Source organism: Mustela erminea, chromosome 11, assembly GCF_009829155.1.
Source record: "Mustela erminea isolate mMusErm1 chromosome 11, mMusErm1.Pri, whole genome shotgun sequence".
Lineage (NCBI taxonomy): Eukaryota > Metazoa > Chordata > Mammalia > Carnivora > Mustelidae > Mustela > Mustela erminea.
Genome location: NC_045624.1, coordinates 49,548,047 through 49,571,705, shown reverse-complemented (window position 1 = coordinate 49,571,705; position 23,659 = coordinate 49,548,047). Strand labels below are relative to the sequence as shown.

Sequence of the window (23,659 nt, the reverse complement as noted above, 5' to 3'; positions counted from 1 at the left end):
GGATTTAAACAATTTATAGAGCCCTAGATAGAGCATTTATATTTGTGAAGGTCAAAAAAGGATAAGCCGGTTAGCTTTCTTTGGTGTGTGTGAGCCTGTTTTGTTTTTCCAGGCTGTGTCATTCCTCTGTATAAGATTTAATCTCCTCTACTGTTGTTTTCAGATTTCTCTTTAGGAAAAAGGGTATCTTGCTTATAGGAAAAATAATTGGTTAAGTTTAACCATTCACAAATGGACAGTTATTTGTAGGTATTTAAACATGAAGATCTATCTGAGCAGGGTAATTTGTCATTTTTAGTGCTGATCTGACTGTCTATAAGAGCACAATTGAGTACAAAATGGCGATATTTCTGGGGTCCTGCGGCTACTTTGATTGATACTGAGAAGATACGGCTACCATTTTTAATTTTTAAAATGCAAGATTATCCTGGAGTAAATTAACCTAATCACATGGCTCAAGTAAATTAATGTCCGTTCATTACCTAATAGCAAAAATAATATTAACCTAAAGAATCTAAATCCCCTTCTGACACATATTCAATTTTTATAATGTTGCGTTGACAGTTGTTTTCTGGATTATATGTGGTGGTTCCCAGCATTAGCCTCTCTGCTAATTGGAAACGTTGAAAGTGAGGACACAAATATCCCCATGGTGCTGAAGAAGGTGGCTTCCAGAATTGATCTCGCTATATTACAACTCGGACACCACTTCACTAAAACACCATTGGGTATTTTGCATGGCAAGCCGGCTATAAATTCACCCAGCGAGAAGGTCTCAGAGCTTCTGCTCCTGTGGCCCAAGTGGATTTTTTCCAAGGTAGCCTGGGAGCTCTCACTGGGAGAATTCAGGTTCTCCAGCCATCGTTAGGTCCCCCTCTCGCCCCCACTGTCTGCTCCGGGAGAGCCCACAGCGCGGCCACTGTCTTCCCTCGCACCCAGAGGGCTGCTGCCTGGCTTTTCCCGGGATGGGGCCACACGTGGGTCATGCAGACTGGAGGAAAGGCCCCGAGCTCACAAGACGTCTCCTCGGCGTTACTAGCTTGCACAGTTGGGAAATTGATGTTGCAACCTTGAGAAAGGCAGAGTAAACACGGAGCACGCCAGCTATTTGTTTTCCTGTGGGCGAACTCTGCGAGTTCAGACTGGAAGCTCTCCAGGGCCCGAAGGCTCCTCAAAAAGCAAAGTGTTAACCCCGGGCGCGGGGGGCGGCGCTTCCCGCCCTTTCTGTGCTGCTTTCTCTCCCGCCTAGAAAGTTCCAGAATATCTCTGCGCTTTTTTTTGCTTGCGATCTCTCTGGCTCACTGGTGTCTGTTCCTGTGTATCAGGAGGGCCAGACACAATGCAGGAAGAGCCCAAATGTCCACAGGGCGGAGGGACGCTGAAGAACGTCTCGCAGAAAGGCTGCCTAGACGCAGACGTGCTGGACACTGCTTGCGTAGACCCGGCGAGTGAGTCAACTAGCTCGGGCCAGACTTTTCTAGCTTTAAACATTTGCCACACGCTCCACTGCAATTGTGGTTTTCATCTTAGGAATTCTTACTTTTCTCCTTGGAAATGTAACAAGTTTGCACCGCTTTTATTTGTTGGTTTTTTTTGTTGTTGTTGTTGTTGGTTGGTTTGGCTTTGGTTTTGGTTTTTCCCCTGAACAGGAGATGTGCAGTTTATAGACCAGTCTAGGTAAAATGATGATCTTAAATCCCTTCATCACTCTTTATTTTTAGGGTATAATCCACCGTTTCTACCATTTTATAAATCTTAAGTATAATCTTTTTCTAAGTATAAAATTCCTACATCTTCTCTATAGGAAACATGGGAAATGGGTATAAAATTTTTAAAAAATACTATGTATCATCTCATCACCCACACTTAAGCTCAGCTAATATTTTGATGTATTTCTTTTTCTTTCTGTCTCTCTCTCTCTGCCAGTTACACTATCTGCAGGCTGAAATTTTTTTTTTCATTTGATCTTATATCGTAAATATCTTCTCAATATTTGTTAGCAATAATCTTCAAAAATGAGATTCTTGATAACTTTGATAATATTCCATTGGAATGTACTTAACTAATCTCCTGTTGGTGGATATTAAAAGTAGCATTCCAGTAAACTCATTTCTGTGAAAGTCATTAGCCACAACTCTCAGTAATTAGTTACAATAGATTCCTAGAAATAAAATTATTGGGTCAAAGTATAGGAATAGTGTTAAGTTGATGTGTGTATGTGTTTTAAGATTTTATTTATTTATTTGACAGAGAGTGAGACACAGGGAGAGAGGGAACACAAGGAAGGGGAGAGGGAGAGGGCGAAGCAGGCTGATGTGGGGCTCGGTCCCCGGACCCAGGGATCATGACCTGAGCTAGATAGACACTTAATGACTGAGCCACCCAGGTGCTCCTAGTGTTAAGTTTCTTAATACATTTTGCCAAATTGCTTTTTCTAAAGGATGCCTCTCAATTTATGCTCCCACCAGTAGTGACTGAGATGTATCAGTTTGCTGGGTTCTCATCCATGTGGAGGACTGCTATTTTTCATCCCAGCCAGTGTAATGGATACTTCTGCTGTTGGCACAGGTGGTGTGGCCCAGCGGTGGGGAGGGCGGTCAGCCAGTAGTCAGAGACCTGGGCTTGAATTTTGGATCTTCCATAAATCACCTCTGTGACTTTGTGGAAAACCCTTTGCAGGAAGGATAAACGTTTGGATTGGTAGTAACTCTCCAAATGAGACAATAGATATGAAAATGCCCTCTAAATGTAAAACGTAACATTTTCTTATTACTGTAATCTATTATGATTACCCATTGCTACTAGTACCTAAGAAACATAAACAAAAAAATGATATGTATGGACATTTTGATTTAAAGTTTTCTTTTAAAAAATAAGAGAAAGTGGGGTGCCTGGGTATCTCAGCCAGTTAAACATCAGCCTTCAGCTCAGATCATGATCTCAAGGTCCTGGGTTTGAGCCACATGGGTTTGGCTCCCTGCTCAGCGGGGGAGTCTGCTTCTCCCTCTCCCTTTGCTCCTACCCCTGCTCGTGCTTCCCCTCCTCTCTCTCTCTCCATCAAATAAATAAATAAAATCTTTTCTAAAAAAACAAGATAACTTTTCTTATTAGCATATTTTGTCACATTTCTTTCTGAGCTCACACACACACAAATTATGCAGTTTCTGAAATCTCAGAGGACCCTCACTGTAAGGTACGGAATAAAGCTGGCTGTCTTGAGTCATGCAAACTAAACCAAGAGTTGACACTTTTACCGAAGGTGAATTCAGGCATCATTGGTCTTTCGGTGGAGGTGGCAGAAACTCAAGAAAATTTTCAGTCTTAACGAACACAGTTCAGTACGAAGCCTTCCCCCAGTCAGGCCACTCTGCTCCCATCGTTCCAACACGTGATCTGCCGTCCACATTCTTCCCTTTCTCCCCATTGATCTTTAGCTGTTGTCCCTTGAGATTTGCCCAGGATCCCCTTTCTCCTGAAATCTTTCCCAACTACCCTGGGTGAAAGCTTTCTCTTTTCTAGATTCTTCCCTGTGAACTCCCGCAGGCCAGCTCTGGATTGCTCACTGCTTTGTAAACTCCGTTCTTTGGTTTCTAGTGTGTCAATCTTCCCTCCCTGTCTACACCATCAACAGTTGGAGGGGCGAGATCCTTCCCTTGCATTTGCAGCTCTGTGTATACTCTTGGTCCTAAATCAAGTTGTCTCTGAGGTTGACAAAGACAGCAAGTTTTCCCTGGGGACAAGAAGTCACCTTCCCAGTACCTCCCACTAGGGAAACTTGCTCTAGACCTTGTCTCTCTTGGCGTGGGGAGCAGGGAGGGCAGACCAGTGCCTCCAGCCCATTCCTTCTGGGGACTGTTTTTCCCTCATTAATTGTGCTGACAGGGTAAGAATAGCTCACAGCCCAGCAGCAAAAGCTAATGTGAGCAGTTTTATTCTTTCCTTGTCTTTTCCTCACCCTACTCCTCCTGAGTCACCTTCTCCCCTCCTTGCTAAATATATATCTCCTTTCTGATTAAATGTCACCTCTTTTTTTTTTTTTTTAAACAAAGCTAAAGAAGAGGCTGGCTTTCAGTACAATCATGATTCCAAAAGAAATATAAGTGTTCTGAAGGTAACAATGTCATATTCACATTTTGGAGAGATGAAATGTGATAACATATCAGTGTCAATTCTTGGTATGTTCCAATTTCCAAAGGCTTAATTAGGACATGTGTGATTGTACGAAACATAAAGCTACCCCAATTATTCCAGTCAGAAGACAGAATAGAAGTGAAGCAAACTCTACCAGCTTTTCCAGCACATCAAGTTTGAAATCTGTGATTTATGAAAGAGAACCCTGGTTTTAAAGGCACTGAGAAGGACTGCGCTGGACAAAGGAATTGCTACCATATAGAGAGGTAAAGTTTTTTGCTTCCCGTCAGGCAACTGATAGTGTTCAGAGAGCCTTCCCAGTTTTGAAGAGCTGTGAGAGAAGGCTGCTGGTGCCTGGCTTCAGCCCTCATGGAACACAAAGATTGCAAGCATGTATGTCTATAATTGGGGCATTAGGTCCTGGGCAATGACCCAAGACAACTTTCCTCAGACTTTATAACACAGTTACAAAAAGAGCATTTGGCAAGTGTCCTGAGAAGAGGTTCTGAGAAAGAGCTCAGCAACCCAGCCAAATATAATCGCCTCCCCAAATTAGGTCAAAGTTGTCAGCATTAGTTGAAGACCTGGAGGCTAAAGTCAGAGAGCTCTGACCAGTCAATCTGTAAACAAATTCATTACTGGCCTTATTCAGAAACCAGTCCGGGGGCTCTCTCTGCTTTGCCAGCTTAAGAAAATACATGAGAGGGCCAATTGAAATCTTCAGCTGGCCCTCGCCACACCCCCAAAGGGAATCATTCCGTAATCCAGAACTTCCAACTATTTCTTTCTTTCCATGTCATTGCACATTTTGTTTTCTGTTCAGTGCCCTTTTATTTTCAGAATCGTCTCCTAACTTTTTTCACAACCCCCGCAATGAAGACTCTGGATAAGGGTGTGAACAGCACCCAGCACGTGGTTCTGCACAGTTTGGGGAGCAGCAGAGTTTAACCTTGGCCCCCACACTCAGCCGTGCCAATCCCATGCCACCCACTGCCTTCCAGCCTCCCATCTTCTCAGCTTCCACAAACACGGGCGAGGTGGAGCCCAGCCTGTCACAAGACAGCGCAGCCTGTCTGACTGTGAGCAAGAGATGTAGTGGCCGTCCACCAAGACCCAGTTTCAGGCGTAACGTTAATACCGCCCCTGACTCGAAGCCGGTGTGGAAGACCAGTCCCAGGGGCTGAGCTAACAGGATATGCCCTCCTCACACCGTAGCCCTTGGTTCCCAGGTCTCACAGCTGCTGGACTGGAGGAAGTGGAAAGGAAGTACAGCAACCCCTTTGACCACCAGAAATTCTCTTGCTGTTGCAATCCCATGAGACGAAGTCTGGAAAGGGACTTTGAACATCATGCAGGTCAGGAGATGTGAGGCCGTGAAAGAGAGATGGCAAGGGTAACGTGGTGCCCACCGCAGGCAAAAGTTGGCTAAATGCTGCCGCTAACATTTTGAGTTCAAAGTTGAAAAGGGAGAATTAAAGTCAAATCCGGATGGCCCAGGCACTTGCTGACATTTCCAGCCTCTGAGTGCTGGTCTAGGCGTCCATGGGACTACCTCTGGCCGAAAGCCTTCTGGGCAGAAGGGCTAACAGGGTGTGCATCACTGTGGCCCAGGGTACTTATCCACAGAAGGGGGTCCCACCCCGCCCTCGCCAGCTTCCTGTTTTACTGCCCCCTGGACACTCTATGCTGATAGGGAGGGCGCTTGGATCCCTGAGTCCCTGGATGGAGAAATGCCCTTCCGCCCAGAAGGCAGACCTTAGTCTGAGGGTTAAGCCACAGATTCCAGTGGTTATTTATTATTTAGTGCAATAAAGCCGATCCTTTAAAATACATTGATTTTTTTTTCTTTTTAATTACATTTCTTCAGGAGCTCGGTGCTCTTCAGAGATGCTCAAGATGAGTGTAGTGACTGTGAATAAGTAGCTACACCACCAGAGATCTACACCGCCAGAGATCTACACCGCCAGAGATCTAGGTGTTCAAGAAAAACGAGTCAATCCTAAATCTTTATATAGTGAATATATGCTTTATATATGCTATATATATATATATGCTTTATATATATAGCATATATATAAATATATATGTTTATATTTTATATTTATATTTATATATGCTATATATATATGCTTATATATGCTAAATGCTTTATATAGTGAATAAAATGCTAACTTAATGATTCAGTGGATTAAATAAAATGGCTGACTTTGGCACTCAAAGGTCTTACTCTGATACGGTCGTTTATTTTCTCCAAGACCCTAAGTAATTTCATCTCTTCTCAGCGTTGGTTTTAAGATGGAGAGAAGGACCTGCCTCAGAGGGTTTTGGTGGGCAATAAAAATAACTGTAAAGCACTTTTCCGGCACAAAGTGCTGCATAAATGCTTAATGATTTCCTTTAATGATATCATGGACAGAGGCACCGTACTTTTAGGTGAAATATTTTCATTTGAGTTACAGCATGTAATACTCCAGATGTCGAGGCCTGATAGATGGCTGAAATAAGGATCTTTTGTTTTTCTGGAGTCTGGATAATTTAATCATTCTTCTTTATCTCCAGAAATTACATCTAATTAAACATACGCAGGCCTCAGATCTCACAGAGGAGGCTAATGATCGTGTACAGAGAGAGAGAGAGGACTTTGTCAGACACCACGAATGAGGCAGTCTTCAGGCCATCAGTTTTGTTCATGAATTCTGCTGTTGAGGAAAAATATGCACTTGCACTTAAATAAAAGTATTAAAAAAATACTTAAAAAATAATTTCCTCTGATTTAGAAAATCATAGCCTTATATTATACTGAGTCCAGATTAGAGTCTCAAAGGGCAGGCGTGTACTTTCTCACACAGGTAGGCATTGTATTGTCTATCACTGGAAAGAGAGCATTTGGTCAAACACTCCCATCTATTGCGGAAGGGCCACATTCGTTTCTGTAATTGTTATCCAATGGAAAAAGAAGGAAAAAGGCAGTGACAATTTTTTTGCGGGGGGGGTTTGTTTTTCTTTTTCTTTCTTTCTTTCTACAAAAATGTGGTTACAAGAGTGCCAGGCTATCTCAGTGAATGGAGCATGTGAGCAATGCTTGATCTCGGAGTTGTGAGTTCCAGCCCCGTGGTGGGTGTAGAGATGACTTAAAAATGAAATCCTAAAAACAAAACAAAACAAAACAAAAATGTAGTTATAAAATTCTTTTATTATTTTCCATGTGTGTCATAATCTCAGTGAGTGAGAACCTCTACCTTATGGGTCCATTTGGACACTTTTAAGACTTATTTCCCACCCATGCTTCCCAACTCTGAGTTACTCCAATTTTCAAACACCAGCTGTGCCTTCTCCCCTTCCCACGCATCCTCTTGTGACAGCTCCTAGCTACCCCTGGGAACCTTGTGCGGGATTTTGTACAACGCAATCCACGCCATCTCCTGTTAATGCATTCAGTGGTCCTGTAGGGTGGGATTTCTTGATCCCGTTTTTTAGATAAGATAATGATGCTCAGCAAAGTTAAATAATTAACCCCAAGTCACGCAGGTAGTGAGAAGCAGATTCTGGGTTCAAACACGGTGTAGCTGCTTCTGCGTTTGGGTGGAAAAGCCCCCCACTAGTGTGCCTTTTCACACAGCTTCATCCTTTGATGGTAAGGAAGGGAAGGCGGAGGATGGAGAAAAGAAGGGGAGGAAAGTGGGCAACATTACCGATCCTTCTTTTTCTTAGAAAGAAGGTTTAGTGCTGGAAACAACCCTTCAAATTGTCCAGCTACTTTCCACGATTTTTAGAAAAGGAAACTGATATTCAGACAAGTGAAATGGTTGTGTGTGTGTGTTTCTTTTTAAGATTTTATTTATTTATTTGAAAGAGAAAAAGAGGTCACAAGTAGGCAGAGAGGCAGGCAGAGAGAGAGGAAGGGAAGCAGGCTCCCTGCTGAGCAGAGAGCCCGATGTGGGGCTCCATCCCAGGACTGTGGGATCATAACCTGAACCAAAGGCAGAGGCTTAACCCACTGAGCCACCCAGGTGCCCCGTGAAATGGTTTTTTACAAGGTCACCCCCCCCCACATAAGTTGAATAAATAAAAACTAAACACAGTATATGGGGCCCAGACTCAGTATCCAGGATTTTCAACTCTCGGGTCTATTCTCTCCACCACAGTATCCCCTGCCCCACTCTACCCCTCATTTAAAGAAAAACAACAATAATAATTTAAATGAGTGAAGTTACCTCTTACTCAAAAAATACATATGTAAATAATTTCAAGTGTTTCCATGACCAGGATTAGCGGTCTGTCATTTAGACTTGTGTAGGGGAAAGGTCAAGCCCTGGATTCATTCATTATTCATTCAGCTCATGTTCTAGAACATTTCCCGTGTGCAGAGCTCTGTGTCAGGGTCAGAAGACAGTACCAAACTGGGCTGATTGCTCCCTGCAGATATAAGCAGTTTTCAGCCTAATGAGTGTAAAACCTGAAAGATTTGACTCTTCTGTCATACACCAGGGGTCAAGAAGAAAAAAATAGTGAAGTTGATCCTAAGTGTTGATTCTTATCAGAGCACCCTTTCAACACTTGAATTCTTTGCCAAGTTCTATAGTAATGGATTCATATTGAAATATGGTGAAGGAAAGTGTTTCATTTATTCAATGAATACTTGTTGTGGACCCACTGTGTGCAAGGAAAGTTTCAGGCAGTTGAGATGAAATGCTAAACAAAATGGACAAAAATATCTACCCTCATGGAGATGATGTCTTAACTGGGAGAAGCAGGAAAGAAAGAATGACCACAGTGATTAAGTAAATTATATAATATTTTAAAAGGTGAAGTGAGTTAGAGAAAAACAAAATGTCAACGGATAAGCAGAGTATGGAATTTAGAGGGGAAATGGGGCAGATTGCGATTCTCAATGGGATGGCCGGAGCAGGTCTCTCTGACTATATCTGAGCTTCCTGGAAGGCTGAGGCCATTGGGCTTGTGGATTTCTGGCGGGGGGAGAACATGACAACAGGGTGAACAGTCAGTGCCAGGCCCCAAGGTAGGAGCAGTCAGCAGGTCGTGTTGCTGAAGCAAGGTGAGCTAGAGGGAAAGTAGGAGGAAGGAGGTCAGGGAGTTAAGCAGGGTGGGGGTGATGGCTGATGCAGGGCCCAGCAGCCCGCTGTGAGGACCAGGCTCTACTCTATATCAGATGGGGAGGTCCCGGGGTACTGTGGGCAGAGCAGTGACAGGAAAAGATTTGGGTTTCCAAGGACCATTCTGCCTTCTGTGCTGGAACGGATTTCAGAGGCAAGGGTAGAGACAAGGTGACCAGTGAGAAGTTACTAGAACATGACATAGAAGTAATCCAGCTGAGAGACAAAGGTGCCCCCAGGCCAGGGGGCTGGCCGAGGAGAGGGCAGAATCCAGAGGGCTGGATTCTAGATAGATGCTGAAGGAAGAGCCACAGATTTTCCTGGCAGCCTGGCTGGTGTGGGGAGGGGATGAGGAAAAGAGAAGCGTGCAGGCCAATGCCAAGGTTGTCAGTCTGAGCAACTGGAAGACCATTTCCTGGATGGGGGAGCCTGAGCGGAGAGCCAGTTGTGAATTCAGGAACTGGGATGTCGCCATGTGGGAGGTGTGAACCTGTCTTAGGAGGAAGGTGTCAATTTGGGAGTCAGCCCCCCAGGGAAAGCGTAATGGTAAAAGCTGATGAGAATGACCCACTCATCTAAACAGAGAATTTCATTTTCCCCATGATGGAAGAACAGGGAGAGATGATTAAGAGCAAAAGGATTGTTTGGCCATGATTTATTTTTTAAGCAGCCCCTGAAAGAAAAACAAAACCAGGGAAGCGCATTTAATTTTTAAATTTATTTTTCTCTATTACGGTCACAGCCTTTGGCCAGGGGCCTGAGGCGTCTGTACAAAAAACTCACAAATGTTTGGGCGAGAAGCAAGCATGGAATTTCTTGTGTGCATGAAAACATTGGCATCAGACAAAACCAGAAAGTGCAGTAAAGTCCCGGAGCCCGCTTTCTTTAGTTACTGTCACTGGAGGACTAAGTTTCGTGTCTGCAGAGCTGGCTCTGTATGCAAAAGAGAGAGGGTGCACACAGGTCCTGAGGGGGGGAGACCCCTAAGTAACTGCCCTGTGCTCTCTAGGGCACCAGCAAATGCTTACATAAAAGTTTCTATCCTTTTGAGATCTACCACCATCACCATCATGAATCAGAGACTGGAGGCTCTCCTACTACTCTAGAATCTCCCCAAAATGATTTTTAAAAAAAAAGGGGGGGGGAGTTTGGATTGCGAGGTTCCCAGTGCCGCATCATTTATCACTGCATTTGCTCCCAAAGCAGCTATGGAAAGTCGCTTGGGCTCCGCCCCGCCCCTCCACGGCCCAGGGAGAAGCGGCGCGCCCTGCAGGGGGCAGCTGGCACCCGTCCCAGGGAGGCTGCTTGCTCTCCTGGCTCAGCCAAGGAACCACCTTCTCAGGCGGCTTCCCACCGGCCTCACCTCTGCATCCTTGCCATCCCATGCCGCCGACGCGAAGGATTGAAACGTTTGGGCAAGCAATCCAGCAATAGGGGGTTTGCCCTTCTGAAGCGAATGTGCACTCGGGAATTCACTCTCTTGCCACAGTTAGTTAAGAGCGTGGGGTGTGTGTGTGTGTGTGTGTGTGTGCGCTTCATCCCCGGAGTTGCAAGCTGGGCAGTCCGCGGGATTCCGCACGCGACAGCCACGCAATGCGAGCCCAGCGTTCTTCGACGTTCCTCTTCCCCCAAGAGCACTGGGTGTTTCCTTCCCTCTACAGTGCTCCAACTGCTGCACATGGAAACCGTCTCTCTTCTCTCTTCTTCTTCTTCTTCTTTTTTTTTTTTTTTTTTTTTTGGTCACATTACACAAGCCCAAGTCGATGAGTGCCCAATAACCCAGATGTTGTGCGACGGGGCACCGATCTCTTCTCGCTTTGTGACTTGAAATTCCCCTGTAAGCTATAGACAGGAACGCCCTGTGTCTGTATTTCCACAAGCCGGTCCTCGTTCCGAGCCATCTTCCAAGGGAAGTTTTATTCTGCCGGCATCAGTGCGGCTGCTGTGATTGCTCATAAAGCCATCCGTGGGACTTGGCGGCAGGCGCCTTTCCTAAGCTCTGTAATTAATTCTTGGAAAGCCATAGAAGAAGCTTGCTCAGAGCACTGTTAAATCAAAAGCAGGCTTCCTGTTGGCCCGCTCAGATGGAGCCCTCCTAGTTTAAAACAGATAATGAACTAGGCTGAAGAAGTCTCCTAACAACCCTTCATTCTCCAGCTGTGGATGGAGGCTATGTGCCACTCAGGACAGAAGAGCGAGCGTGGGCCACATGCTGATGCAGAGATCACTCTTCTTCCGGTGCACAGGAGACCTTGGGGCATGAGCTGTAACTATTAGCCAGGCACTTGTTTGCTTCCACCATTTTCTTTAACTCATTGGTTTGCTTGTTTGTTTGCTCGTGGGCACTGAGGTTGTTTCAATAAAGACATTTCAGAAAGCCCTGTGGGTGGGGCGTGTCTCATGAGCTGAAGGGGCAGACTAGCCAAGCTGGTCGATGGGCCCTGGTCTATAGGCCAGACTGGATAATAATAGTAAAGCTGCTGTAGTTTATTGAGCAACAGCTACATCCAAACAGTCTCTGACCCTTGTGCACGTACTCTTCCAAGAGCCCTAAGAAGGTAAAGGTCAAGGGATTGCCTCTGTCCTATAGATGAAAGCCTGCTGTTGCAATGTTGTTGTGTACACTGGTGATTTCAGGAAAATAAGGCAGATTATAGCTTTCTTTCTTTTTTTATTTCTAAGATTTTATTTATTTGACAGAGACAGCGAGAGAGGGGATACAAGTGGGGGGAGGGGAGTGGGAGAAGCAGCTTTCCCACCAAGCAGGGAGCCCAATGCCGGGCTCGATTCCAGGACCCTGGGATCAGGACCTGAACCGAAGGCAGATGCTTAACCACTGAGCCTCCCAGGTGCTTCTAGAGCTTTCTTTCTCCATGCCTAAATAAAACTACTTAGCTGAGAGCACAGCGCCATACACACATTAAATACTCGATAATGTGTTACTGACTCAGTGAAACTCACACTTAGTCATTAGTTTTAAAAGGGAACTTGCCAATTTTCTATAGTAGTGGTTCTCTACTGGGGGTGACCTTGCTACCTAGGGGACATTTGGCAACGCCTAGAGACATTTTTAATCGTCACAGTTGGGGAGAGGGGCTTTGCTACTAGCATCTCGTGGGTAGAGGCCAAGGATGCAGCCAAACATTGTATAAGGTGCAGGACAGCCCCTCCCCCATACCCAACAAAAAACTATCCAGCTCAAAATGTCATTCGTGTCAAAGATGAAAAATCCTGATCTGTAGCTAAAGTCAACCAATGGATCAATATTTGTGGATTAATATTTAAATTATAAAATGTCAACCCCTGACCACCAAAATGGTTAATCTCATAGGCTTTGATAGGATTGTATACTAGAACTGCCCAAAGACGTGTCCTTTACGTTCCAAAATCTAGACAAGTGTCTAGCACAAATATTAAAGCCATACACCTTGGTTTGGGAGATACCTGAGAAAGATCAGGATGCTGAGCTCAATCTTGTATATGAGAGTTAATTTTGAACTATCATATAAAATGAAAACCCAGCCACTATACCAGTATACAAATTGGTCTGCCCCCTAAGACCCCTACCAACTCAGAAGAAAATTTCAACAAATTCCAAGGAATCAGTAACGTGGAGACTAGTTTGTCTATCCACACCAATGTAAAAACTATAGGCTCATGATAAAAAGAAAAGAAAAAAATTTCTAAACAACATTTTTATTTTTTTTTTAAGATTTTATTTATTTATTTGACAGACAGAGATCACAAGTAGACAGAGAGACAGGCAGAGAGAGAGAGAGAGGGATGTAGGCTCCCCGCTGAGCAGAGAGCCCAATGCAGGACTTGGTCCCAGGACCCTGAGATCATGACCTGAATCGAAGGCAGCGGCTTAACCCACTGAGCCACCCAGGCACCCCTAAAACAACATTTTTAGAAAAGAAAAGATACACATCTAAATAATTCTTGGATTAAGGAATAACTCATACTATTTTTTATCATTTGTTTTTGTCACTTAATCTATCATAAACATTTCTCTTGTATTTTTTAAAAAGATTTTATTTATTTATTTGAGAGCGAGCGAGAGAAAGCAAGAGAGAAAGCACCAGCAGGGGGATAGGGGCTGAGGGAGAGGGAGAAGCAGGCACCTCACAGAGCAGGGATCCCAATGTGGGACTCGATCCCAGGACCCTGGGCTCATGACCTGAGCCAAAGGCGGACACTTAACCAGCTGAGCCACCCAGGGTCCCTCTCCTATACCTCTAAAATCTGTTCTAAAATATGACTTTTGGGGTGCACCTTGGTGGCTCAGTCGGTGAGGTGTTGACTCTTGATTTGGGGTCAGTTGTGTATGATCTTAGGGTCGTGAGATTCAGCCCTGTATTGAGCTCTGTGCTCAGTGCAGAGTCCGCTTGAGATTCTCTCTCCCTCTTTCTCTTCCTCTCCCCTGTGCGCGCGTGCTCTCTCTCTCTCAAATAAATAAATAAAATCTTTTAAAAAATAAAATAAAATATGCCTTTTCAGGGCGGCATGATATTCTAACACATGGATGGCATATAATTTATGTAACCAATCCCTTACTTAGACATATTTACATCATTCTCTCTTTTTAGCTATGATAAATAATGCTATCATAAACAGGAGACATAAAATTTTTACTTCATTGTTCACAAACATTGTTTGCACCATTCAATTCTTCTTACATTGCTTAATTAGAATATTCCCAGTTGGAGGCCAGCTGTCCAACAACTTTATCTGAAGGAAGAGTAACCATAAAAGAAAGAAAGAAACTAAGAATGAGCGAGAGAGAGAGAGAGAGAGAGAGAGAAGGAGAGAAAAGAAACCCTGCCTTCTAGATCTTTCCACAACTATGATTGCTCAGGAGAACACCCAGTCAGGTGCTAGTGGTCTATGTCACCACTTGAAGAACAAGGCAGAGGGCAGTAGAGACACTGCATTATCAGATGCCCTCGTTATAATCTGTAGATCTCACACGTTCATATGTAAATAACAGATGTCTCGTGATCTCCTCCACAGGCTGCCTCTAAACCGGACGAAAAATGCTGTCACTGAAGCCCGGCAAGCTGGAAGAGCAAGGACAATAAATACATCAAATATTGATATGAGTTCCATTTAACACCGAGAAACAAGCGTTTCTAGATAACTAGATAGATCCTGTAAGACAGACAATTCTGGAAAAGGGGAAAAAGATGGGCAAGACAACACTAAAAGGAAGAAAACGGGATGAAATTCATCAGGACAAGCAGCGGGCAGCTCCTGTCAGGAGCCCACACTGCCTTCAAACTGCCTTGGCTCGTTTTCGGTGGTAGAGCTGGGTGGCCGTGGCCAAGTTCACCAAGCCTCGGTTTCTGTACTTCTGAAGTGGCTGTAATAATATCCTCTACCTCACAGGGATGCTATGAGAATTAAATGCAAAACCCCATATCAATAAAGGGTTTAGCATACCGCCATGCACATGCGTGTGTGCTCAGTAAGCAGTAGCCACTATTACATGAACTTCAAAAGAGTAAGAAAAGCCAGATGGCCAGTTGAAAAACAGGAACAGGAACTAGATGTTGTTACTATGCCTCTGTAGTAAACTCTGTAGTTCTTTGTAACACAAAGACATAGATTTGGTTCTACGAACCGCTTTGAAAACATTCTAAATTCTAAATTTGTAGTGCTGTGCTGTCCATGTGCGGGTGTCTAATACACTCTAGTCATTAACATAGATATTTAGTTTATCTTGGCCAGCCTGACTCTGGAGCTGAGACCATTAGGGCAGGAGTGCTGGTAGACCAGCAACTTTAAGGGACATGTGTGAGATCAGGTCGCCTGGGGTCACCTCCCATCCACTGCCTCTGATTGAAGGTTGATCACTTTCTTTCAAGTGGGGAGGATACAGTCCCACGCTCCATAACTTGGCAAAAAATAATAAAATTTATCTATATTTTCCAAATGCATTCCCTTGATAATGGCTGGATGCCAAAACAGTGTTTTCTGTTTTGCTTTTGTTTTTTTTGTTTTTTTTAATTTGGCTTTGAAATATGGAAATTCCCATGATGAGAGGCCCCTCAGTGAGAACTGATGATCCCAAAGAATTATCTGCTACTGAGCATTCCTCTCCACTAGTCCATAAAACCCTTCTAACTGGAGATGGCTTTAGTTTCTTTTCAGTCAGAACACAGCTTATCTATGCTGGGTCTTTTTTTTTTTTCTTTTTTACTTCATCATCTCTCCAGGTTGTATTTCAAAACATCTTATTCCCTTACAAAATTAACCAACAGGTAATCCTCTTTCCCTTTTTAAAAACAAGTCTGACTTCTTTGTTCTAATAATCCTAGAAATCATATACGGGCAAGACTTCTATTCCCAGAGATGTTTACCTTCCCAAAATGGGAAACGTCTGACGCCAAATGTTGATTCTGGAGGGACCATCTCCTTGTGAAAGGAGACTCACTTCCTCATGGAAGTGAAGGGGCAAATGGTTGTATAGGTCTTTCTTTCTGTCCCCTAAGTCCGGTTGAGTCCGTGTCGTGCCTCTGCTTAGCGGCTAGATGCTTTGTCTTGGCAGAGAAATGTATTGTCTATTTTAATGCTGACCTATGATGTTTTATTCACATTTTAAATCTTTTATGGCCTGTGGTTCCCATGAGATTTTCCCTTTTGTTAGCATTTTTTTCCTGATTGGTATTGATTCTCTATTTCGCCAAAGGGATAGGAAGGCTACTGCCTTGTTGGCATGATTGCAAAGAATCCGGCTGCTGTTTTCCTCTCCACAAAAGCAGTATCTATAGCCACTTAATTATATAGTTTATTTTTAAAGCAAGAATGAAAGAACCGGGGATCATTTTTCACTTAAAGTCAGCTTAGCATGTTCACAGAATGTCAAACATTCTCAGTTCCCTCAGTTATTGAAATGGGTGTCCTCATCTAAAAGAAAATCAGTACATCTGGTTTACCAGGCCTAATGTCACAAGACTTTATTGTATACCACTTTCTTCCTTCAGATAGAAATAGAGTCCATAACCTCAAAAACTGTCAAAGAGAAATAAATACGCTCTGTGGAAAAAAAAAATAAAATAACTCCAGACATTCCATTTGCAAAATAATTCTCATACCTTCCATCAGATCCAGCCTGCCTGTAACGGTGGCCCCAAACTTCCTTAAATGTCCAAACTGAAGCTGTTCTTGTATTTTATATCTAGAGGATACCAAGGTGTTCTCTGGCAATTGAATTTTTATGAAATAACAAGTGTTATTCACAGGTATGATCAATAGAGGATAGGCAGGTTATGTCTAAAAGTTCGTTTTTTCAGAGGCCAAAATGCATGTATCTGGAGACAGTTGATTAGGATAGATTAAGAGACGGAATGGCCCTTTCTGGGCCACCCAGAATTCCCACTCTCTCATACTTCCTCATTTCAAAATTTATTACAATGCTACAGAAATCAAAACAGTCCAGTACTGGTCTAAAGACAGACATGTAGATCAAGAGAATACAATAACATGGAAATAAACCCTCACATTTATGGTCAAATGATTTTCAGCAAGAATGCTAACACTGTTCAGTGGGGGAAAGGACAGCCTTTTCAACAAATAGTATTGAGGAAACGATATTCATATTAGAAGCAATGAAGTTGTAACTTACCTTGCATCGTACATAAAAATTAGTTCAAAATGGATCTCTTAGAAGAAAACATACAGGAAAATCTTTATGACATTAAATTTGTCAATGAGGAAAAACTCTTATGACATTGGATTTGGCAATGATGTCTGGCACCAAGAGCACAGGAAGCGACAGCAAAGAAAGATAAACTGGACTGCATAAAAATTTAAAACTTCTGTGCACCAAAAGGCATAGTCGAGTGAACAGGCAACAGGAAGAATGGGAGAGAATATTTGCAAGTGACATTTAAGGTAAGGAGTTAATATCTACACTATATAAAGAACCCTAGAACTCAACAACAAAAATCAAACAGCCTGATTAAAAAATGAGCAAAGGATTTGAATGGACATTTCTTCAAATAAGATATACAAACAGTGAATAAGCGCATAAAGACCACAAATAATGAGGAAAATGCAAATCAAAAGTGCAATCAAATACCATCTCACAACCATTAGGGTGACAATTGTCCAGGAAAACCCAGAAAATAACAAGTGTTGGCAAGGATGTGGGCAAACTGGATCCCTTTGTGCACCATTAGTGGGGAAGTGAAATACCGCAGGTGCTATGAAAAACAGGCTGGTTGTTTCTCAAAAAATTAACATATAATTTGCTGCTTATAGCTCTGAGTGCACACTCAAGAGAACTGAAAGGGACTTGAAAAGATTATTTGTACACTCCTGGGTACAGCAACATTATTCACAATAGCCAAGGGGTGGAGGCCACTCAAGTGTCTGTGGACAGATGAATGGATAAATACGATGTGAAATGCACATGTAATGGACTATCTGCTTCACAAAGGCAGGAAATTCTGATGCATGCTACCATGCCGATGAGCTTTGAGAACACTACGGTCAGCTAAAGGAGCCCATCGCGAGAAGACAAAGACTGTATGATTCCACTTAGCAGAGTTATCTAGAATAATCAGACTCATAGAGACAGAGAGCAGATGGTGGTTGCCAGGGGCTGAGGGGAGGGAGGATAAGGAAACACTGTTTAATCAGTATAGAGTTTCAGTTTTGCAAGATGAAAAGATTTCTGGAGATGGGTAGTGGTAATGATTGTGCAACAATGTGAATGTACTTAAGCCCACTGAAACGTGCACTTAAAAATAGATATGGTGGTAAATTTCATGTTAGCTGTACTTTGACACAATATTTTTAAGGTTCAAATCTTGCTAGTCTTATATCCTATAAGACTCAATCATCATCATTCAGCAAGCCCATTTCAAATATTAACTTTGCTTTGTATCTTGACCCTGAATCAGAGCTAGTACCCCTTCAAAATACAAAGCCACTCAAAAAAGAAGCTTTTACAGATGCTGTGGGGAAGCAATATAGCACATAGAAAATATAGTTATTTTCTTGGGAAATCCCTGATTTCTAGCTCATCCACATATCCCTCTTTATACCCACGTACTTTGTTCAAACAACATCTATTTATTATGGGCCTAGTCTGAGCCACGCTTCAAGGGCATAAGGAAAATCAGAAGCCACCAGGCCTCCCTCCAGTAAGAACCTCCACTTGAGACTAAGCTCAAATGGTAAGTGGAATTTGCCAAGTGGCAAAACATGGGAAATCGTATTCTCAGGAGCAGAAAGAGCACATGCCAAGGTGTGTGGTTACAAAAGGGAAAGGACATCCTGGGAAATGTGAGACATTTCAATGTGGCTGAAGGGCTAGGTGCAGAGCATAGACATTTGGAGACATGAAACCAGGGAGAATAGTTTTCATGCTCTCTGCCCTTCCATAGTCTCACTTAAACGAGCTGCCTTTCTTTCCAAAAATGAAGAATTACTTCTGGGTATCTTGCATGCATTTTAGCAACAAGAGAAAAAAGAGAAATCTCTTTTGTGGGTTAAGGCATGAGGAAGAACATCATTGACCAAGCAAGGAAAATGCGTGCCCACGTGCCACCACTCCCTACTCCCAACGCCGCATCAGACATGACTAATCGATCCTTTGAAGCCGCACATAGTCCTGGTCTCCTTGATACAGCTCTCGGGCAGGTACCACCAACCAGCAGATTAAGATGACACATTAGATGAAACCTATTTAACATCCCTGTCTTAGGGAACAGCATTTTCCCTGTTTGGCTGAACCATGTTGAATATACAGCAAGTAAAATCATTGTTACTTGTTTGCTCTCAAAAACTTATGGTGGATATTTAGACTACATGGATGAATCAAGGTTGAATCTTCTCATGCTGAATCTTACTTTGACCTTCGCAGACTTATATTTTTTTTTTAAAGATTTATTTATTGGACAGAGAGATCACAAGTAGACAGGGAGGCAGGCAGAGAGAGAGAGAGAGAGAGAGAGAGAGAGAGAAGCAGACTCCCTGCTGAGCAGAGAGCCGGACGCGGGACTCGATCCCAGGACCCCGAGATCATGACCTGAGCCGAAAGCAGCAGCTTAACCCACTGAGCCACCCAGGCGCCCCATCACAGACTTATATTTTTAAGCACCTTCTGTGAGTCAAGCGTATGAGAATGCCATATATATTTGATGCATGTACTACTCAATGACCTAGCAAATCATCCATCTGTAATCCTGTTTAAGAAAAGGAAAATTTGATACAAATAACTAAATAATATCTTATGTTATCAAAAGTTAGATATCTGAGGTTAGACCTAAGGTTAGATCTAAATATCTAAGGTTAGAAAGAAGCAAGGTGAGGATGTGAACACCTGTAACCTTTCTACCACATCATATTGCCACTGCATTATACTGATTAATTACACAATAGCTATCCCTTCCATTGCCTCATTTTGCATTTATAGTGGGTTTGGTCAAGAAGTCAAGAAATTGCTAAAAAACTCAAGGTTGCTTACAAAATCAAAACTCAGAACTCAAAGGTATATTGGCCACAAATCCCAAAGATATTTCTAAGCGTGAAGTTCAACAAAATTCAGTCAGTATGAAGATCACACATGACCTGTAATGTTGGTCTTGAAAACTTCTGATGGGGTCAGAGAAGTTATGGGATTCTATCTTTTTCTAAGAATCAGGTGTTCACCATATCTTATTTTTTCCCTCTGCACCCAGTCAAGTAGGACAGGGTGCCCTTTCTGGTGTCAGGCATTCAACAGCAGTTCAGCTCATTCCAGGGGACAGCTTCTTGTCTGAAAAGGGAAACCACAGAAGGTTCTTGCTATTGAAGAAGTTGTTATCCATACTTGAGTCAAATTGATTTGAGCTCAGTACCTATACATTACTGTGGGGAGAATTCCCCTCTGAGTGAAGGAGGTTCTCCCCTGAGGTCTCACTCGAGGCATATCTGCCCTTCCTAAGGTGCCTATCCTAACATACGTATTCATTGGACAATAATTATATCTGACTTATTAAAAGTCTTTATTTTTTTTAAAGATTTACTTTATTTGAGAGAGAGCATGCACAAGTGGGAGGGGCAGAGAGAGGGGGAGAGAGAATCTCAAGTGGACTCAGTGCTGAGCGTGGACCCCACACAGGGCTCGATCCTGCAACCCTGAGATCATGACCTGAGCTGAAACCAGGAGTTGGTACTCAACTGACTGAGCCACTCAGGCTCCCCTAAGTCTTTCTTTTGAAGATATGTTTTATTACAGCAGGATTATTTTAATAATGTTTGCATTGAATTTTCCATTCCTAAGACAGTATTTGCCATATATTACTAACGAGGACACCATTAATATAATTTCTCTAAAACTGGATTATTTTCTAAATAGTTTTCAAATTCTCATTTTATATAAACATTCAAGTAAATGCATCTCTCAACATTTCTTCTTACTATGAAGAAGTCAATGATTGTTTGGCAAGAAAGTCACACAACTCACATCACTTTCCCTTAGGGCTTCAGGAGTAAATATTTTCTGCTATCAATATCTGCAGTTACAAATGACAACCAGGAATTGCTAAAGCCACATTTCAGAGCTGGCTGAGACACACTGGTGAAGTAGCAAGGAAGACTGGTTTTTTTGCAGAGGTGATGAAAATGATAGAAAATTCAGGGAGTTGAAATGATAAATCGGGGGTTTCTGGCTCACTCACACCAAGGGCAGTGGGAGAGGGGGCTCCTGGGGTTATAGGACATGCCCTAGACTGGGCGGGGAGGGATTGCGTTCCAGTCCCAGCCCCACCTCTTGTGACCCATGTGACTGTGGACCCGATCAGCGAAATGGAGATGAAAATATCACCTTGCTTTCTTCTCCATAGGATTGTTACGAAGACCAATGAGATCATGCATGTCACGTGCTCAAAGATCTATAAGCTGCCCTACTGAAGGCAGGGTTATTTAGACCCTTCCAAAGACTGTTAGCATTCCCATTACATTAGGAATGCTAGAACTTTATATATTCAGTTAACCTTTTAATACTCTTCCATCAAGCCTCCAACTCTGCATACCACAATATGTTCTAAAGGACATCTCAATTTGGAAGATAACAGAACATGGAGATAAAGTCATAAACAACCTAAAAACAAACTGCTAAATTCCAGGTCTCCCCCCACCATCTCTCCCCCTGCCTTCCTTTGTACCACAGACTCTGCTCCCACCCCTTCCTGCATCCCCCGCCCCCCACCACAAAATTGCCTACAGGAGGGATGCTTTAAAAAATCAAGTCATGGGACACCTAGGTGGCTCAGTTGGTTAAGCAGCTGCCTTCAGCTCAGGACATGATCCCAGTGTCCTGGGATCAAGTCCCACATCAGGCTCTTCTCTCTCTGCCTGCTTCTCTCTCTGCCTCTGCCTACAACCCTGCCTCCTTGTGCTCTCTCTCTCTCTGATAAATAAATAAATAAAATCTTTTAAAAAAATTAAGTCACACTTTATATAAGGTTAGTTCATTTTATTTAACTTTTAAAAGATATTCTATGTATTTATTTGTCAGAGAGAGAGCACAAGCAGGGGGAGCAGCAGGCAAAGGGAGAAGCAGGCTCCCCACTGAGCAGAGAGCCCCAGACGGGACTCAATCCCAAGACTCTGGGATCATGATCTGAGCCAAAGGCAGATGCTTAACTGACTGAGCCACCCAGGCATCTCAGGGTTAGTTTATTTTAAAAGAGCATACAGTGGTAAATCCTCTGGAAACTGAACTATTATCCTTAATCTGTCTGTTGTGTAAATACAGATGTTTTTATCCTGGGTTGGCTTTAACTGTATATACACTGGAACTGAATGGGTCCTAGGTGTCACTTAGTCCTCAGTTTCTGCTAACAAACCGCTGTGCTCAATGCATGATTGTTTCAGCAGCAGCAGCAGCTCAGAACAAGAGAGGCAGTGGATCAGCCCTCCCGTAGCACATGTGGCAATGACTCATTCAGGACTCATGTGCTCCATCATGGCTCCCGGGGAAAGGATTTCTTTCCTTTTCAATGAAAGGTGACCTGAGTCACAACCACCTAGTATATAATATTAATTCTAAATAACATAGTTTTCTTAACTACAAGCTCCCAGGAGCATATATTTTACTTCTTATTAAGCATCTAATTTACCTGTGGAAATGTACCCTATGCAGTTTACAAGTGCTACGTGAACATGAATTAACAGAACAAATATTCAGAGGAGACAAACAGTAAGCACCTAAAGGGGTATGTAGGTACTTCTTTAAGGATTCAATAACACGACTTTATTAATAACTAATGATGCATCAAATCTAAAACCCAAATGCCCAGCAATACCGACTCAGCACTTTGGTAAAGCAAACACCATGAATGGGAATGAATCAACGAACATCATTTACTCAGGTCCTCCCGCTTTTGCGTCTTTCCCTTTCCAAAACATCTTAGCCGTGGGTCCTGATGAAGAATTGTACACTGGTCCATCTTCCAGGGAATCAGGGCACACACTGCTTTAAGGGTATCTGGGATTTGTTTGAATTAGGTATGCTGAGGCAGGCAGATACAGAAAAGACCTGCCATTAAAAAAGAAGTTATTAATACCATCAGATCCCTAGAAACAGAAGGCTTAGCGTGCCATGCAGGGCCCCCTGGGGAAGCATCAAGGTCAGTAGGAGGCAGAGGGAGAGCAGGGAAAACACAGGCAAGAGCCTTTACTGTGGTTTCCGCAGGAAGGAATGGACAAAGCAAGGTAAGCAGGTTTAGTCCTGGCGAGTTGGAATAATTTCAGTGGTCTCGGGTATATACAGATGATCTCTAGTTATCTGGTATTCTGGCTCTGGGGCGATTTGGGCAGGGGAATAGGGGCTCAATGAGTAAGAACCCCCAAAACAGGAGATCGTTGGAGGTGTAGGCCCCAGATTGGTTGATTTGCCTAGGAAAGGCATGCTCCCAGGTGAGTTGTCTGCCATCCCTAGGGATTAGCTTGCTCTGGAAAGGAAAGTCTGTCCAGAGTTAGCAAGGTTCCAGCGTGTCAAAGCACCAAAAAACAGAGTAAGTGGACATGACGAACAGAAGACCAGCTGTGATTCTCTGGGATTAGACAGGTGGTGAGAAGTAAAATCCAAACATGCATTTCATCCTATCCTTGAATTCCCCAGGACCCAGGAAGATTTGTTCTAAGAATTTGGTAGAAGTGAAAACCAGAGTTACAGAAATGAAATCTTATGTGTCGAAGATTTTTCATTGAATAACCATAAAACGATTTATCGGAGCTGATAATATTTGCAAGTCCTCACATGAGAGCATGTATCAGTCCCACAAATGATGTGAATTAATTAAGCATGAGGTTCACTGACATGTGACTGAAAATTCCCTTCTCTTTTGTGCTCTCCCAATGTGGTAACCCAGAAACATTGCAAGCCAGAAATCGATCGGCCTAAACTTAATTTTTTT

The 23,659-nt window shown here is 43.1% G+C and overlaps 1 long non-coding RNA gene across 1 annotated transcript; it reads left to right on the top strand.

The window, feature by feature from the left end:
* Positions 1–1,137: 1,137 nt before the first annotated feature.
* On the top strand, positions 1,138–6,123 carry LOC116569641. The gene is made up of 3 exons (XR_004277115.1): positions 1,138–1,448; positions 4,252–4,397; positions 5,999–6,123. It is a non-coding gene; the product is annotated as an uncharacterized LOC116569641 (long non-coding RNA).
* The last annotated feature ends 17,536 nt before the right edge of the window (positions 6,124–23,659 follow it).